Here is a 19,921-nt window from a genome sequence, read left to right on the forward strand (position 1 = left end):
GTTGTTTTTTTTGACCTACTAGAGACCTAACGCCACAAAAAACCAAAAATCCCTAAGACTCTAGCTACAACCATTACAGGCCTTAGAAGGACCCCTTCCCATCGTCCTCATCTCCTTCAACTCCTCCTTTCACCACAAGCAGGGAACTAGCCAGAAAACGCGCAGCCAAAACCCGTCGCTCAGTCCACCAGCCAACACCACCACGCCAAACACACAACAACCAACTCCTCCATAGCTGCCGAGCTCCATCACCATCTCAAACGAGAAACAAACACACACGCACACGTACCAAAACACATACACATATATACCAGCACAGTCGAAACCAAGACAAAATATGGAATATTGATATAAAAAGCAAGTTTCGTATTCTGGATTTTGTCCAAAATGAGTGAAAGTTGAGGAGGTGTTCGAAATTTCAGAGCCGTCGTTCGTGTTTCCAGTCTTGGCTCGTTGTCCTAGTTTGAGGATATGTTGGAACCCCTTCATTTCGGATCCCTGAGATCGAAGCAGTGATTGATACGCGCTTGATTTGAAGCTCTATTTTTCAGTGTAAAAGGAAGAATTCTAAGGTTCATTTCGTTTCCATTTCTACAATTATTTGAATGTTTGGAAAAATTTGTTTGTTTAGTTTTATTGGCATGTTGTATTTGTTCTGCTCGTTATTCTCCATTATTGGCTGTGCCTTGTGTGTTTGGAAAGACTGATTTGCTCAATAAAAAAAACATAGAATCTCATTTGGTTTCTTATTTGAACTCTCAAAGTATTGGAGCTTTTCTCACATGAGCTTTACCAAGTTCTATAGAATCCAGTGAATCGTTCTTAGTTTTAGATTTCTTTTGATGCTATACTGATTTTCAGTTTTGTCTGGTTAGCTTCACAGTTACAATCTAGTTGTAGCAATTGTGTTGAGCCGTGTTAGATTAGTTGAAGGAATTTAATTAGTTGTATTGAATATGGTTTAGAATTTAGGGGATGCAAAATCAAAGTGGTTTTTGTGGCTTAATTTGGAGTTGATCCAGTTGATACTTAAAATAATATTAACTCTCTAGAAATCGAGGTGTGTCGTTTAGTTGAATTCTCATAGCCCTCGCAAAGCTGCAAACGCGTAGTTACTTTAAGTGCATTATTTTAATAACTTACCTTCCTAAACTCGGGTGCACATTTATGTGACCCAAATCAGAGTCTCAACAACGTTAGATAAATGTGTTGTGGACTGCGGGTGCATTTATGTGACGTGGTTCAAGATGCATTTTATGTGACGTTGAATCTTCCTAAAACAAAATATTTAAATAAAAGCAGTTATAAAGTTAAAATTGAACCCAAGGCTAAAACATGTATTAAAATCAGATAATAGACCAATTATAACAGTTGAGCGACCGTGCTAGAACCACGAAATCCGGGAATGCCTAACACTTTCTCCCGGGTTAATCGAATTCCTTACCCGGATTTCTAGGTTCGCGGACTGTAATATAGAGTCAATCTTTTCCTCGATTCGGGATTTGAATCGGTGACTTGGGACACCATAAACTATCCCAAGTGGCGACTCTGAATTTTAAAAATAAATAATCCTGTTTCGATTGTCACTTAAATTAGAAAAAACTCCTTTATACCCTCCCTTCCGGGGGTACAGGTAAAAAGGAGGTGTGACAATGGTTAGTCTTATTTTAACAGTTATTTTATTTAAGTAAGACTAATTAATAAATATGGTCGTATTTTAGTCCCGTTCGCGGAGAAAGAATGAAACTTGGGTTCGAGCAACCCATTTTTAGGCCTAATTTTGGACCTAGCCCATAATGCTCAAGCCCATAATTCCTAGGCCCATACCCCTAATCTAATTCCTACCCCTATATAATAGTAGCTAACAAAAAGACATAAGATCTAGAGAAAAGGGAGCAGCGGTACATCTAGGAGGATTTTCCTCTCCATTCTTCACTGACAAGACCAAAAACACAAGAAATTAGAAATCCCATCCCCATGGCTGAACCCTAGGACGCCATTTCTGAACCTTCTTCCTGATCTTCATTTCCTCAACACACACAGACTTCACACACTCACTACCCATTTAGAGATTTGGACCTTCATTGATTCACCCATTCACTCACCCTCTCTCTCATGTTTAGGAGTAGTCTGAGGTTACAAAAATCATTCAAAATCAATAGAGAGCAAAAGTCTGAAAAATCAAAAACAAAGGGACTAGGAGGCAAGAGAAAAACTAAAAAAAAAAAGTTTCCTGCATTCATCTGATTTTCCAGTGCTTGGCTTCGTATTTTTTTTTGGATTTTTTAAGTTCGTGGTGAGCTTGGAGTGCTGCTGGTTCTGATGCTAATTCCGCTTCGGTGATCAATTTCTAATTCGTGTTTATTTTCTGCCTTTATTTGGCTTGTTGCAGCCCTGTTTCACCTTTGCGGAATTAGGTACTTACGTCAATTTATATACTCAAATTTGTTTAATTTGGATCCTGAATATGTGGTTTGGTTTATTGATCTCTGAAGTTAGTTGATTTTCTTGTCGATATCACATGAATTTTCGTTAATTCAGCCTAAACCGCTGTCATCTTTCATTGTACATGCTGTTAATTTGAAATTTGTGTGAAATATGAGAAAAAGTGGTTCTAGGTAGTGAGGAAATTGTGATTCTAACACCTTGGGATTTGAATTGTTTTGGCAAGCATGTGTGTTATTCTCATAGTTTGTTTTATACGAGTTTTGAAAATTTTGAAAGTTAATGTCGCAGTAAAAGCTTGTTCAGTGTAGTAAATAGGAAGGATCAGTTTTTTCTTTCATCATGTTACTTTTATTTTCTTTGCTGATCATATTATGAAATTATGCTTCTTTAATTTGATTTGATTTGGACACTACATAAGCTAAAAGAGTTGACGACAAAATTTTTTTTTAGTTGATTTGTTCGACCTTACAACAATCCTAAACTTAGAAAATAATTAATTCATAAACACCGTAGCTCGCTTTAGGCGCGCAATTAAATTATTACAACTACGGGTACGGTTTTCGTGACGTGGTTGTGACCAGTTTTTAAACTATATTAAAAATAGGAGCACCTATAGTTTGCCTTTAAAATATATAACTCTTTAAGAATAATTTGAGGTGTGCTATTTTCATTAAATAACTCATGGCCCTCACTTAATTAATTTTAATCTTTTAAAAATTGAGGTGCGCCATTTAGTTGAAATTTCCATGGCCCTCGCAAAAGGCTCAGTTGCTTTAGGCGCGTAATTTAAATTACTTTCCTAAACTCGGGTGTACATTTATGTGACCCAAATTCAAAGTTCAACAACGTTAGATAAAATATGTTGTGGACCGCGGGTGCATTTATGTGACGTGGTTCAAGACGCGTTTTAGATGACGTTGAATCTTTCCTAAAAAAATAATTAAATAAAAGTGGTTATTAATTTAAAATTGTACCATAGGCTAAAATATGTATTAAAATCAGATAATAGGCCAATTATAACAGTTGAGTGACCGTGCTAGAACCAGGGAACTGGGGAATGCCTAACACCTTCTTCCGGGTTAACAAAATTCCTTACCCGGATTTTTGTGTTAGCGGACTGTAAAACAGAGTCAATCTTTCCTCGACTTGGGATTTGAACCGGTGACTTGGGACACCATAAATCATTCCAAGTGGCGACTCTGAATTTAATAAATAAATAATCTCGTTTCGATTGTCACTTTAAGTTGGAAAAAACTCCTTTAGAATCCCTTCCCGGGGGTGTAGTAAAAAAGAAGGTGTGACAGCTCTGGCGACTCTGCTGGGGACAAGATCCCAGAATCTCTGGTTCAGGGTTCAAGAATTCGAGCTTAGAATAATCATTATATTTGGCTTTATTTATTATCTGATTTTATTTACATGTTTGGGCCTAATGTACTAAATGTTGCTTTTTACCGCCTTGATATTATCTGAATTGTATATATAAACTGCTATGAAACCCCTCTCTTCTCTCTCCTGTGGAGTGCACGCTGGCGTGACTTCTTTCTGTTAGTGTCATATCCCAAATAGAACGAGGTTCGAACAAGTTGCAAAGCCAGATGATCTTTTGGTTACCGGTACGCAGCCCCCCCCTCGGCTCGAGTTGTCCGCTCGGGTAAGCCAGGTCTAGAATAATAAACCCAGGTTTTAAACTTAGTATAACAAAGCCTCATGCCAGATCCCTAGTAGGAACGCTTGTCTGCATCATGTGCATTTGAATTTGGAGACTCAACACAGGGGTTGGGTCTGTCTAGGACAGGTGTACTCGAAATGAAAAGACCATCCTGATGCATTCTACTTGCTACTTGTGCATTATTGCTTCGGATTTGTATGTTGACCAGCTTCTAGAATAGAGAAAGAAAATAAAAAAAATGAATGAAAAAGAAAATCAAAAAAAGAAGAAGTGAGAGGTAGCTATTCCAAGTCCGAAACGCTGCCCGAATTTTCAAAAAAAGAGAGAGAAAGAAAATAAGTGATTGTTTTCAAAAGTCATGTTTCCCCTGTTCCGTCAAAACTGGGCGAACTACACGGGTCTGATTCTCACCGGATGTGAGATACGTAAGCAAACCTCATCGGTTCCGGCTCATAATTTTCAAAAAATCCAAAAATAGTTTCCTTTACTTCCTCTCTAGAAAAGTCTTTTTTTTGAGACCCCAATTTTCAAAAAATCCAAAAATATTTTCTATTACTTGCTTCTTAGAATGCCTTACTTTTACACCCTAATTATTTTTTTTAAAAAAAATATATACAAAAATATTTTCTTTTAATTTCCTCTAAAAATCCAAAAATATTTTCATTTTTCTTTCAAAATTGAAAAGAAAATTCAAAATTCATTTTTTTTCTTTTTTTAGAAGTATTTCTTTCATAAATTCAAAATAAAATTCCAAAAATATTTTCTTTCTTCTTTAGAAGTTTTTCTTCCGAAATTCCAGAAATGTTTTCTTCTTTAGAAGTCTTTGCAAAAATGCTGAAGAAAAATCAAAATCCAAAAAATATTCCCTTTCTTCTTTATAAGTCTTTCTTTCGAAAAACTAAAATAAAAAATTCAAAAAAAAGTTAGTTTATTTACTTTATTCATGATCTTCCCGAACTACGCAAGATCTGTTTCATGTTCCCACATGATACGTAGGCAACCCACATCAGGTTCGGTCAACCAAAAAAATGAATGAAAAAATGAAAAATTGTTGATAATATAAGGACCGACTGAATCCATTCTAACATGTTTTGTTTTGAATTGTGAAAAAAATTGAGGTGGTCGGTTTGTGGTAAGCTGGAAACACAAGATCCAAGGAAAAATCATAACTGACATCGAAGCTGTTACAAGTGCTCAAGAGACTCAGGGTCAGAGGGTTCAACAAGAGTCTACTATGTTTGAGAAAAATAGAATATTGAAACAGCAAATGACTGAAATGTGTCAAGCATGGGCCAATAGCCAAAGACCGCCCTTTTCTTCTCATGGTTTCCTAGAGTCCACACCCACCTCGACTACTATCACTCAGGTCTCATTGTCTGAACAATCCCATCCACCTGGGTTCAGTCTTTATCCCAACTGTGTGGCTATTGACAACCAATCAGATAACCACTACTGTTATGCATGTCTTCACCGTCCCACAGCCGACAGTGGTGCAGAGGAAAACTCATGAGTCACAGTTTGCTACCCAACAAGAACAATCCCACTCTCCTGAGTACCACTCGTACTTCTTTAATCTTCTTGCAAACATTGAGAAGCCTGCCCGAAAGATGGCACATGAAAAAATGACCCGAAGAGTGAAAAGCTTAGAACAACAGTTGAAAAACATGCAAGGATTGGCAGGTCGGAAGAGTATTGCCTTCAAGGATCTATGTATGTTCCCCAATGTTCATTTGCCACTTGGTTTCAAGATCCCCAAATTTGAAAAGTATGGTGGACATGAAGACCCATAGCCCACCTGAAAAGGTATTGCAATCAATTAAGAGGTGCAGGAGGAAAGGAAGAATTACTGATGGCTTATTTTGGGGAAAACCTTACGGGTGTGGCCTCCGAATAGTTTATGGATCAAGACACATCTCGCTGGTATGTCTGGGATAACATGGCACATGCCTTTGTCAAACAGTTTCAATACAACATCGACATCGCCCCAAATCGTAATTCCCTTTCTAACCTGAAGGAGAAGAAACCAAATGAAAGTTTCAGAGAATATGCCATTAAATGGAGAGAGCAAGCAGCTAGAGTTAAGCCACCCATGGACGACCACGAGCTAATCACTGTCTTCCTTCAAGCTCAAGAGCCAGATTATTTTCAAAACATGATGTCCGCAGTGGGCAAATCCTTCTCGGAAGCAATCAAAATGGGAGAAATGGTAAAGAATGGTTTTAAGACAGGCAGAATTATAAGTCAAGCAGTTCTTAAAGCCATAACTCAGGCTGTCCAGGTTGAATCTGATAATTTTAGTGACACGAATGAGATGGATGAGGAAATCATGATGACAACAAGGTCGAGAAGAGGTCCCAGGAGAACACCTCAAAGGTATGAGCAGCCTCATCAGGTTTCCCATGACTCCCCTGAGCATTGCTATCCACCTCAGAACCCACAATACTTTGTCGCTCCACATCGTATGTTGTCCAGCCACCAAAACACCCAGAAGGCGAGCATGAGCATCACAAAATCTCCACCAGCCTCCACAAAATTTTCAGGTACCCTATAACCCACATCCAGGCCAGAGGTATAGAGGGTAACAAAGGTTGAAAGATAAATTTACACCAATAGGAGAGTCCTATGCAAGCTTGTTTGAGAAATTAAAGCATTATGACATGATTGCACCTATTCCTCCAAATCATGTGGACCCACGTGCAAGAAGCTTTGACCCTTCTAAAAGGTGTGAATACCATTCCAATGCCCAGGGGCACAATGTTGAAAGCTGTCAGGATTTGAAAAGAGAAATAGAAAGGATGATCCAGGAAAACCTTATTGTGATCCAAGATAGTGACACCTAGAATATCGCGCAAAATCCTTTACTTGCACATGGTGATGCACGCTTTGTGGGGATGATGCGTGGTGACAGTGAGTATGAGAATCCTCTCGGGAATTTGCTAACTGAAGTTAATGATTTTGAAATTGGAGAAAGCTTTGCTGATTCTGATAAGCAAATTTGTGGCTAAATGTCAAGCTTAACAATTGAAAAGTTATTTCCCTCCTCACTAGGAAGGAATCTTGGTAGTTTGTTTTGATATTTTTTTCTATTACTTGGGTTATTTCAGGATTGTGATCCGGATTTTATTTGTTTTATTTAGTCAAACCCTTCTATCCCTCCATTCTGTTTGTGTGAGTCTTGTCTTTCTGTTCTGTTGCTATTTTCATTAGCCGAGTTATATAGGGTTGTAACTCAGATTTTAGGTTGTTTGTCTTGTTGTTTACTCAATAAAATACAGTTTGTCCTTTTGTGTCATTCTATTCCTAGTTATTTTGTCGTTAGTTCTAATGACATGACAATCATGCGGAAAAAATTTGGCCAGATCTTAGGAACTGATTTAATCTAGAATTGGATAACTAAAAAAACAAAAAAAATACATTTGAGGATGAATAAAAAGTTGGAATACTTTGGAACTAAGGTCGAGTAAAATTCACCTTCAAATCATTGTGAAGATCAGGCTTGAGGATGTTTAATCAATTGAAATTTGTGGGAAAGTTTGTCACTAAGGGATGAAAAAATGTCTTGTGACCACGTCACACCAAGAAGACAGACATGTTCGTCAATGCTGTGATCGCGAAAAGATACCATGTTTGACGTTCTCGAGGTTGGGAGGCCCTTTTTCTGCTACCCAAACACTTTATATCCTTCACTACCCCTTTTGAGCTTGTGACTACCCTCTTTTGGAATCAAATTTAGAGTCAAAAAAAAAAGAAAAAAAAATCCATGTCCCAAGAGTACAAACTGGGGCAATTCTTAGAAAGTTCAAAAAAAAAGAAGAAAAGATTTGTCAAAGGTCCATGCCCTAAAAATAGGAGCTGGGGCAACTTGTTTTGAAAACAAAAGAAAAAGAAAAAAAAAGAAAAGAAAAGAAAAAAACAACAGAAAGAAAAATGAAAAAAATTAGTTAGGTCAGATGTTTGAACTACGTTCGACCTGATTCCTTAAAAAAAAAGGATACGTAGGCAGCCTCACGGTTCGGTCCAACCTAATAAGAATTCAAAAAAAGAAAAAGAAAAAAATTTCAAAAAATCCCCAATAGCTGAAACTGGGGCAAAGATTTTATTTCATTTTTGAAAGAGTCAATTCCAAGAGTTGTAAGTCTACAACCCCATCATTTTGAGTCTATTTTGGGCCTTCATGCCGACCCTTCTTTCCAACCCCATCCAAAAACCTTCCAAATAAAGACCTCCCGATATGCCTTCAAGAATCCCAAGAGAAGCATGCAATGAGCAGCGGTTGTCACACGACATATAACACTGTCAAGTTACTCACAAAAAGTAAGAAAAAGAAAAAGAAAAAGAAAAAGAAAAAGAAAAATGAGAGAGTTTTACTAGTGAAAACCCTCACGGGCACAGTAAGACGACAGTAAGTAGAGATGAATAAATGAGAGAGGCTTGTTGGTGAAAATTCCTCGGGGCACCATTAGTCGAAAGTGAGTCGTGAAGCTGATGCAAAGGATTGGCACGGATAGGCCCGACTTCAAAGATCATAAGAATGGTAAAATGGAAGATTGGATTAGTTTGATAGATCAGGCCGTTGAGTCCAAAATGCATGTCATGATCATTAAGGCTAGATATTGAAAAAAAAGAAAAAAAATTCTTCCTTCTGTCCTTCCGACAGGGGCATTTCTTGTTAATACTTGTTTCTTCGCACCATTGTGTCCTCCACTCTGAGTTAGTCTTTGTGAAAACAAGCAAGAAAAGATTTCAAAACTGCTACCAGCTTTTCAGTTGCACAAAGTGAATTTGGCCAGCACACTCAGTTGTTACTATCAACATGCCTTGAGGATTCATGCAAAGGCTCCCCTTAAAGACTCTTGTCAGCCTACTTGGTGACTGGTGTTTCTCTGTGACATACAAATTGCTCAAAAGCAGGAAGTCATTCAAGATATCGGAAAAGGTCACCTAAGCAAAGATCTTCAATTGGGATAAGGCTGTTTGAGCTGCAAATACAAATGGTACTGGTGTGAAACAATTAGAGTTGGTGCAGAACAAAAGTCTTTTGAGACCGACTCAAGCTGATTGAGCAGAAGCCAAGCTGCCCAAGACTCAAGGCCACAAACCGACCACCATTTTCAAAACTGACCAATTTTTCTTTGTGTGAAACAGGAACAAAGCAGTGCAAGGAAAATGGTAAAAAAAAAAAGAAAAAAAAAGAAGAAAAAAAAGAAGAAAAAACAAAAAAAGAGAGAAGGAAAAGTAAAGAAGAGAAGAGACTACAAAGGGAAGTTTCTCAAATCTTTGCCTTTGTTTGTCTTGCTATTATGCATAAAATCTTGCAATTGATCTTTACATTTTTTCTCTTAGGATAAAAAGTCCTAGTCTGATGAATTTTCTCCTAGGATAAATGTCTTAGTCTGATGAATCTTTCTCCTAAGATAAGAAAACCTAGTCTGATAAATCTTTCTCCTGGGATAAATGTTTTAGTCTGATGAACCTTTCTTCTAAGATAGAAAACCTAGTCTAATGAACTTTCTCCTAGGATAAACATCTTAGTCTGATGAATCTTTCTCCTAAGATACAAAAATAAATGTCTTAGTCTGATGAATCTTTCTCCTAAGATAGAAAACTTAAGCGGGAAGAATCTTTCTCCTAAGATACAAAAAATAAATGTCTTAGTCTGATGAACCTTTCTCCTAAGATAGAAAACCTAGTCTGATGAACTTTGTCCTAGGATATATGTCTTAGTCTGATGAATTTTTCTCCTAAGATAGAAAACCTAGTCTGATGAATCTTTCTCCTAGGATCAAAATCTTAGTCTGATGAATCTTTCTCCTAATATAACAAAAAGAGGACCTAGTCTGATGAACTTTCTCCTAGGATCAAAATCTTAGTCTGATGAATTTTTCTCCTAAGACAGAAAACCTAGTTTGATGAATTTTCTCCTAAGATACCAAAAACAAAAGAAAAAAAGAGAGAAAAAAGGACATAGTTAGATGAATTTTCTCCTAGGATAAACGTCTTAGTCTGATGAATTTTTCTCCTAAGATAGAAAACTTAGTCTGACGAATTTTCTCCTAGGATATTTTGAAAAAAAAAAGGAAGCCTGGATTTGAAAAAAATTGGGTCAATTTTTAGTTTTCTTAAGTTATCAATGTTTAGTTTTCTTGAAATCAGGGGCCCCGCCTGGAGAATAGGGTCAGTCTTTACTTTAGTCAAGCTTAGTTTATAGTTTTCCTAGTCTATTCTTTAGTTTACTCTCATCATTGTATCAATAGTACAAGTGGTTTACAATTTTGCTAACAACTCACAAATCTTCCTAGTGCAAACTGGGGCAGAAAAAATTTCTTTTGTTTTGTCTATTGTATTGTAATCAGGCGCCCACCTGGAGAACAAGGGAAGATAACTCAAGTTTCAAGGGAAAACAGTTTCTAAGGAAGACAGTTCAAGTTTCAAGGGAAAATAGTTCAAGGTGCAAGGGAAAACAGTGTCAAGTAACAAGAGAAGATGGTTCAAGTTCAGCAATCAGGCGCCCGCCTGGAAAATAAGAGAATTCAATTCAGAATGCAATTCAGGTCAGCAACAAAAGAAGCTCGCGTTAAGAATGCGAGTCAGCAGTCCAAGATGATCAACAGAAGTTAGTCACAATCCAGAATAAAAACAAAAAAAATAAAAAGAAAGACAAGAAGTGAATCCAAATGCAGAAGTTAATGAAAGATGTGAGCTGCTCAAGACAAGGCTGAGGTCACAAGCTCTGCATGTCCCGTTTTGGTCCTGAAAAGCTGAAGAAAAACGAACTAGCACCTGCAACTAGCAAGCGTCAAGGTTCAAATCTAAAATTTGCATGAAGAACCACTCAAGACTCAAGATCAAGCTTCAAAAGACTTATAGATATGAATCTTGTAACTTGTAGTTGATAGGCTTAGCTAGTCTTTTTCATGTTTTGATTTTTGATGTAACATCAGGACCGCGGACTGGAACCTTGGCGGAATGGCGCCTCGACCGGCTCTTCACCTTGGCATACTCCATCATCTCACTCACCTCTGAACTACACGTGGCCTGATTCCTTTATAGCCAAAGATATGTAGGCAACTCAGCTACCAGGGCTCGGTCACATTCTCCTTCCTCTTAGTTTTTGGTCTCCTTAAATAAGGGTTGGGTCAAAAAACTTGTCTAGTCATTCTTTGTCTGAAAACTCTTCACGTTTCCAGTCAAAGAGGGGCAGCTGTAGACATGTGATTTTTGACCCTCCCCAATATTTAATATATTTTAGCATGTAAATATTTAATTTAGGCATAATATAGCTATTTCAACTCATTTTTACTCTTTTACTTTTATTTTATTACAAGAAAATGAAAATTACAAAAATAAGTTCATCAATGTTTTATAGTCATTTTTAATCTTGAAAAATACCAAAAAATAGTCTTGTTTTAATGGTCAGTCTTATTTTAACAATTATTTAATTTAAGTAGGACTAACTAAAAAATGTGGTCGTATTTTAGTCCCGTTCGCGGAGAAAGAATAAAGCTTTGGTTCGAGCAACCCATTTTTAGGCCTAATTTTGGACCTAGCCCATAATTCCCAAGCCCATAATTCCTAGGCCCATACCCCTAGCTAACAAAAAGACCTAAGATCTAGAGAAGAGAGAGCAGCAGCACATCTGGGAGGATTTTCCTCTCCATTCTTCCCTGACAAGACCAAAAACACAAGAAATTAGAAATCCCATCCCCATGGCTGAACCCTAGGACGCCATTTCTGAACCTTCTTCCTCATCTTCATTCCCTCAACATACACAGACTTCACACACTCACTACCCATTTAGAGATTTGGCCCTCATTGATTCACCCATTCACTCACCCTGTCTCTCATGTTTAGAAGTAGTCTGAGGTTACAAAAATCCTTCAAAATCAATAGAGAGCAGAAGTCTGAAAAATCAAAAAACAAAGGGACTAGGAGGCAAGAGAAAAACTAAAAAAAAGTTTCCTGCATTCATCTGATTTTCTAGTGCTTGGCTTCGTATTTTGTTTTTGGATTTTTTAAGTTCGTGGTGAGCTTGGAGTGCTGCTGGTTCTGCTGCTAATTCCGCTTCAATGATCGATTTCTAGTTCGTGATTATTTTCGGCCTTTATTTGGCTTGTTGCATCCCTATTTCACCTTTGCAGAATTAGGTACTCACGTCAATTTATATACTCAAATTTGTTTAATTTGGATCCTGAATATGTGATTTGGTTTATTGATCTCTGAAGTTAGTTGATTTTCTTGCCGGTATCACATGAATTTCCATTAATTCAGCCTACACCGCAGTCATCTTTCATTGTACATGCTGTTAATTTGAAATCTGTGTGAAATATGAGAAAAAGTGGTTCCAGGTAGTGAGGAAATTGTGATTCTAACACCTTGGGATTTGAACTGTTTTGGCAAGCATATGTGATATTCTCATAGTTTGTTTTATACGAGTTTTGAAAATTTTGAAAGTTAATGTCGCAGTAAAAGCTTTTTCAATGTAGTAAATAGGAAGGATCAGTTTTTTCTTTCATCATGTTACTTTTATTTTCTTTGCTGATCATATTCTGAAATTATGCTTCTTTAATTTGATTTGATTTGGACACTACATAAGCTAAAAGAGTTGACGACAAAGTATTTTTTTAGTTGATTTGTTCGACCTTACAACAATCCTAAACTTAGGAAATAATTAATTCATAAACACCGTAGCTCGCTTTAGGCGCACAATTAAATTATTACAACTACGGGTACGGTTCCTGTTGGTTGTGATAACTAGTTTTTAAACTATATTAAAAATAGGAGCACCTATAGTTTGCCTTTAAAATATATAATAACCCTTTAAGAATAATTTGCGGTGTGCCATTTTCATTAAATAACCCATGGCCCTTACTTAATTAATTTAAATCTTTTAGAAATTGAGGTGCGCCATTTAGTTGAAATTTCCATGGCCCTCGTAAAAGGCGTAGTTGCTTTATGCGCGTAATTTAAATTACTTTCCTAAACTCGGGTGTGCATTTATGTGACCCAAATCCAAATCTCAAAAACGTTAGATAAAATATGTCATGGGCCGCAGGTGCATTTATGTGACGTGGTTCAAGACGCGTTTTAGATGACGTTGAATTTTTCCTAAAAAAATAATTAAATAAAAGCAGTTAATAATTTAAAATTGTACCATAGGCTAAAACATGTATTAAAATCAGATAATAGACCAATTATAATAGTTGAGCGACCGTGCTAGAACCACAAAACTCGGGAATGCCTAACACCTTCTCCCGGGTTAACAGAATTCCTTACCCGGATTTTTGTGTTCGCGGACTGCAAAACAGAGTCAATCTTTCCTCGACTCGGGATTTGAACCGGTGACTTGGGACACCATAAATCATCCCAAGTGACGACTCTGAATTTAATAAATCAATAATCCCGTTTCGATTGTCACTTTTAGTTGGAAAAAACTCCTTTATACTCCCTTCCGGGGGGTGTAGTGAAAAAGGAGGTGTAACAATCAGAATACAATAGATGTGATTAACTAGGGGTATCAATGGTTCGATTCGGCCAGTTATTTTATAAAATTTATACTATACCAATTATTCAGTTATTCTATTATGTATAACCAAAATTACAATTTTCAAAACCATCTCAATCATGTCGGTTTCTCTTCGGTATCAGTACGGTTCGGTTAGTTTTCGGTAATTATTTTAAATATCATGTAAAAGTCACTAGTATAAGTACAATGAAATAACATATGTACTTTTATAGGACTTACTAAAACTCTCTAGACATTTTTACCGTTTAAAAGGTGATGAATTAACAAAATATGAAAGATGGATAGAGTATAAATCCATCAACTATTCTACAAACAAAAAAAATATTAATCACACAAGTGGAAAGATATTAACCAAGTTGGGTTTCAAGAATAAAGTCTTTAAAAGATTAAACATTCAATAAGATAAATCTAAATCATACGAAAGGAAACATATTCAATACATTATAGTTTTCTATACATAATCACTACAGTACCTTATTTCTGGCTAGTGAATATGCTGGAAATAATCTAGTTTCAATAAAAGTAGCATAATAGATTTGGAAATTAGGATTTTGAGTTTAATTACTTGTTGGCTTAATTGTTTCATAATTCCAAGGCACAAGAAAAAATTTAATGCTTAAACTTAATATATAAATATATTTTTCACATTGTAAATTTATTCGGTACGGTTCGGTATTTCTTGGTTTATTTTCATAAAATAAAAAACCTACCCTAATTATCGGTACGATTATAGATTTATATAAAAACCTACGGTTTTGTTAAAAGAAACCTAAAAATAGGTTCGGTACGGTACGATTTGGTCAGTTTAGTCGGTTTTTAAATATCCATTGACACCCCTTTGATTAATACATTTGAGGATGAATAAAAAGTTGGAATACTTTGGAACTAAGGTCGAGTAAAATTCACCTTCAAATCATTGTGAAGATCAGGCTTGAGGATGTTTAATCAATTGAAATTTGTGGGAAAGTTTGTCACTAAGGGATGAAAAAATGTCTTGTGACCACGTCACACCAAGAAGACAGACATGTTCGTCAATGCTGTGATCGCGAAAAGATACCATGTTTGACGTTCTCGAGGTTGGGAGGCCCTTTTTCTGCTACCCAAACACTTTATATCCTTCACTACCCCTTTTGAGCTTGTGACTACCCTCTTTTGGAATCAAATTTAGAGTCAAAAAAATAAAAAAGAAAAAAAAATCCATGTCCCAAGAGTACAAACTGGGGCAATTCTTAGAAAGTTCAAAAAAAAAGAAGAAAAGATTTGTCAAAGGTCCATGCCCTAAAAATAGGAGCTGGGACAACTTGTTTTGAAAACAAAAGAAAAAGAAAAAAAAAGAAAAGAAAAGAAAAAAAACAACAGAAAGAAAAATGAAAAAAATTAGTTAGGTCAGATGTTTGAACTACGTTCGACCTTATTCCTTAAAAAAAAGGATACGTAGGCAGCCTCACGGTTCGGTCCAACCTAATAAGAATTCAAAAAAAGAAAAAGAAAAAAATTTCAAAAAAATCCCCAATAGCTGAAACTGGGGCAAAGATTTTATTTCATTTTTGAAAGAGTCAATTCCAAGAGTTGTAAGTCTACAACCCCATCATTTTGAGTCTATTTTGGGCCTTCATGCCGACCCTTCTTTCCAACCCCATCCAAAAACCTTCCAAATAAAGACCTCCCGATATGCCTTCAAGAATCCCAAGAGAAGCATGCAATGAGCAGCGGTTGTCACACGACATATAACACTGTCAAGTTACTCACAAAAAGTAAGAAAAAGAAAAAGAAAAAGAAAAAGAAAAAGAAAAAGAAAAATGAGAGAGTCTTACTAGTGAAAACCCTCACGGGCACAGTAAGACGACAGTAAGTAGAGATGAATAAATGAGAGAGGCTTGTTGGTGAAAATTCCTCGGGGCACCATTAGTCGAAAGTGAGTCGTGAAGCTGATGCAAAGGATTGGCACGGATAGGCCCGACTTCAAAGATCATAAGAATGGTAAAATGGAAGATTGGATTAGTTTGATAGATCAGGCCGTTGAGTCCAAAATGCATGTCATGATCATTAAGGCTAGATATTGAAAAAAAAGAAAAAAAATTCTTCCTTCTGTCCTTCGGACAGGGGCATTTCTTGTTAATACTTGTTTCTTCGCACCATTGTGTCCTCCACTCTGAGTTAGTCTTTGTGAAAACAAGCAAGAAAAGATTTCAAAACTGCTACCAGCTTTTCAGTTGCACAAAGTGAATTTGGCCAGCACACTCAGTTGTTACTATCAACATGCCTTGAGGATTCATGCAAAGGCTCCCCTTAAAGACTCTTGTCAGCCTACTTGGTGACTGGTGTTTCTCTGTGACATACAAATTGCTCAAAAGCAGGAAGTCATTCAAGATATCGGAAAAGGTCACCTAAGCAAAGATCTTCAATTGGGATAAGGCTGTTTGAGCTGCAAATACAAATGGTACTGGTGTGAAACAATTAGAGTTGGTGCAGAACAAAAGTCTTTTGAGACCGACTCAAGCTGATTGAGCAGAAGCCAAGCTGCCCAAGACTCAAGGCCACAAACCGACCACCATTTTCAAAACTGACCAATTTTTCTTTGTGTGAAACAGGAACAAAGCAGTGCAAGTAAAATGGTAAAAAAAAAAAGAAAAAAAAAGAAGAAAAAAAAGAAGAAAAAACAAAAAAAGAGAGAAGGAAAAGTAAAGAAGAGAAGAGAATACAAAGGGAAGTTTCTCAAATCTTTGCCTTTGTTTGTCTTGCTATTATGCATAAAATCTTGCAATTGATCTTTACATTTTTCCTCTTAGGATAAAAAGTCCTAGTCTGATGAATTTTCTCCTAGGATAAATGTCTTAGTCTGATGAATCTTTCTCCTAAGATAAGAAAACCTAGTCTGATAAATCTTTCTCCTGGGATAAATGTTTTAGTCTGATGAACCTTTCTTCTAAGATAGAAAACCTAGTCTAATGAACTTTCTCCTAGGATAAACATCTTAGTCTGATGAATCTTTCTCCTAAGATACAAAAATAAATGTCTTAGTCTGATGAATCTTTCTCCTAAGATAGAAAACTTAAGCGGGAAGAATCTTTCTCCTAAGATACAAAAAATAAATTTCTTAGTCTGATGAACCTTTCTCCTAAGATAGAAAACCTAGTCTGATGAACTTTGTCCTAGGATATATGTCTTAGTCTGATGAATTTTTCTCCTAAGATAGAAAACCTAGTCTGATGAATCTTTCTCCTAGGATCAAAATCTTAGTCTGATGAATCTTTCTCCTAATATAACAAAAAGAGGACCTAGTCTGATGAACTTTCTCCTAGGATCAAAATCTTAGTCTGATGAATTTTTCTCCTAAGACAGAAAACCTAGTTTGATGAATTTTCTCCTAAGATACCAAAAACAAAAGAAAAAAAGAGAGAAAAAAGGACATAGTTTGATGAATTTTCTCCTAGGATAAACGTCTTAGTCTGATGAATTTTTCTCCTAAGATAGAAAACTTAGTCTGACGAATTTTCTCCTAGGATATTTTGAAAAAAAAAGGAAGTCTGGATTTGAAAAAAATGGGGTCAATTTTTAGTTTTCTTAAGTTATCAATGTTTAGTTTTCTTGAAATCAGGGGCCCCGCCTGGAGAATAGGGTCAGTCTTTACTTTAGTCAAGCTTAGTTTATAGTTTTCCTAGTCTATTCTTTAGTTTACTCTCATCATTGTATCAATAGTACAAGTGGTTTACAATTTTGCTAACAACTCACAAATCTTCCTAGTGCAAACTGGGGCAGAAAAAATTTCTTTTGTTTTGTCTATTGTATTGTAATCAGGCGCCCACCTGGAGAACAAGGGAAGATAACTCAAGTTTCAAGGGAAAACAGTTTCTAAGGAAGACAGTTCAAGTTTCAAGGGAAAATAGTTCAAGGTGCAAGGGAAAACAGTGTCAAGTAACAAGAGAAGATGGTTCAAGTTCAGCAATCAGGCGCCCGCCTGGAAAATAAGAGAATTCAATTCAGAATGCAATTCAGGTCAGCAACAAAAGAAGCTCGCGTTAAGAATGCGAGTCAGCAGTCCAAGATGATCAACAGAAGTTAGTCACAATCCAGAATAAAAACAAAAAAAATAAAAAGAAAGACAAGAAGTGAATCCAAATGCAGAAGTTAATGAAAGATGTGAGCTGCTCAAGACAAGGCTGAGGTCACAAGCTCTGCATGTCCCGTTTTGGTCCTGAAAAGCTGAAGAAAAACGAACTAGCACCTGCAACTAGCAAGCGTCAAGGTTCAAATCTAAAATTTGCATGAAGAACCACTCAAGACTCAAGATCAAGCTTCAAAAGATTTATAGATATGAATCTTGTAACTCGTAGTTGATAGGCTTAGCTAGTCTTTTTCATGTTTTGATTTTTGATGTAACATCAGGACCGCGGACTGGAACCTCGGCGGAATGGCGCCTCGACCGGCTCTTCACCTTGGCATACTCCATCATCTCACTCACCTCTGAACTACACGTGGCCTGATTCCTTTATAGCCAAAGATATGTAGGCAGCTCAGCTACCAGGGCTCGGTCACATTCTCCTTCCTCTTAGTTTTTGGTCTCCTTAAATAAGGGTTGGGTCAAAAAACTTGCCTAGTCATTCTTTGTCTGAAAACTCTTCACGTTTCCAGTCAAAGAGGGGCAGCTGTAGACATGTGATTTTTGACCCTCCCCAATATTTAATATATTTTAGCATGTAAATATTTAATTTAGGCATAATATAGCTATTTCAACTCATTTTTACTCTTTTACTTTTATTTTATTACAAGAAAACGAAAATTACAAAAATAAGTTCATCAATGTTTTATAGTCATTTTTAATCTTGAAAAATACCAAAAAATAGTCTTGTTTTAATGGTCAGTCTTATTTTAACAATTATTTAATTTAAGTAGGACTAACTAAAAAATGTGGTCGTATTTTAGTCCCGTTCGCGGAGAAAGAATAAAGCTTTGGTTCGAGCAACCCATTTTTAGGCCTAATTTTGGACCTAGCCCATAATTCCCAAGCCCATAATTCCTAGGCCCATACCCCTAGCTAACAAAAAGACCTAAGATCTAGAGAAGAGAGAGCAGCGGCACATCTGGGAGGATTTTCCTCTCCATTCTTCACTGACAAGACCAAAAACACAAGAAATTAGAAATCCCATCCCCATGGCTGAACCCTAGGACGCCATTTCTGAACCTTCTTCCTCATCTTCATTCCCTCAACATACACAGACTTCACACACTCACTACCCATTTAGAGATTTGGCCCTCATTGATTCACCCATTCACTCACCCTGTCTCTCATGTTTAGAAGTAGTCTGAGGTTACAAAAATCCTTCAAAATCAATAGAGAGCAGAAGTCTGAAAAATCAAAAAACAAAGGGACTAGGAGGCAAGAGAAAACTAAAAAAAAGTTTCCTGCATTCATCTGATTTTCTAGTGCTTGGCTTCGTATTTTGTTTTTGGATTTTTTAAGTTCGTGGTGAGCTTGGAGTGCTGCTGGTTCTGCTGCTAATTCCGCTTCAATGATCGATTTCTAGTTCGTGATTATTTTCGGCCTTTATTTGGCTTGTTGCAACCCTATTTCACCTTTGCAGAATTAGGTACTGACGTCAATTTATATACTCAAATTTGTTTAATTTGGATCCTGAATATGTGATTTGGTTTATTGATCTCTGAAGTTAGTTGATTTTCTTGCCGGTATCACATGAATTTCCATTAATTCAGCCTACACCGCAGTCATCTTTCATTGTACATGCTGTTAATTTGAAATCTGTGTGAAATATGAGAAAAAGTGGTTCCAGGTAGTGAGGAAATTGTGATTCTAACACCTTGGGATTTGAACTGTTTTGGCAAGCATATGTGATATTCTCATAGTTTGTTTTATACGAGTTTTGAAAATTTTGAAAGTTAATGTCGCAGTAAAAGCTTTTTCAATGTAGTAAATAGGAAGGATCAGTTTTTTCTTTCATCATGTTACTTTTATTTTCTTTGCTGATCATATTCTGAAATTATGCTTCTTTAATTTGATTTGATTTGGACACTACATAAGCTAAAAGAGTTGACGACAAAGTATTTTTTTAGTTGATTTGTTCGACCTTACAACAATCCTAAACTTAGGAAATAATTAATTCATAAACACCGTAGCTCGCTTTAGGCGCACAATTAAATTATTACAACTACGGGTACGGTTCCTGTAACGTGGTTGTGATAACTAGTTTTTAAACTATATTAAAAATAGGAGCACCTATAGTTTGCCTTTAAAATATATAATAACCCTTTAAGAATAATTTGCG

Source organism: Nicotiana tabacum, chromosome 22 (assembly GCF_000715075.1).
Source record: "Nicotiana tabacum cultivar K326 chromosome 22, ASM71507v2, whole genome shotgun sequence".
Lineage (NCBI taxonomy): Eukaryota > Viridiplantae > Streptophyta > Magnoliopsida > Solanales > Solanaceae > Nicotiana > Nicotiana tabacum.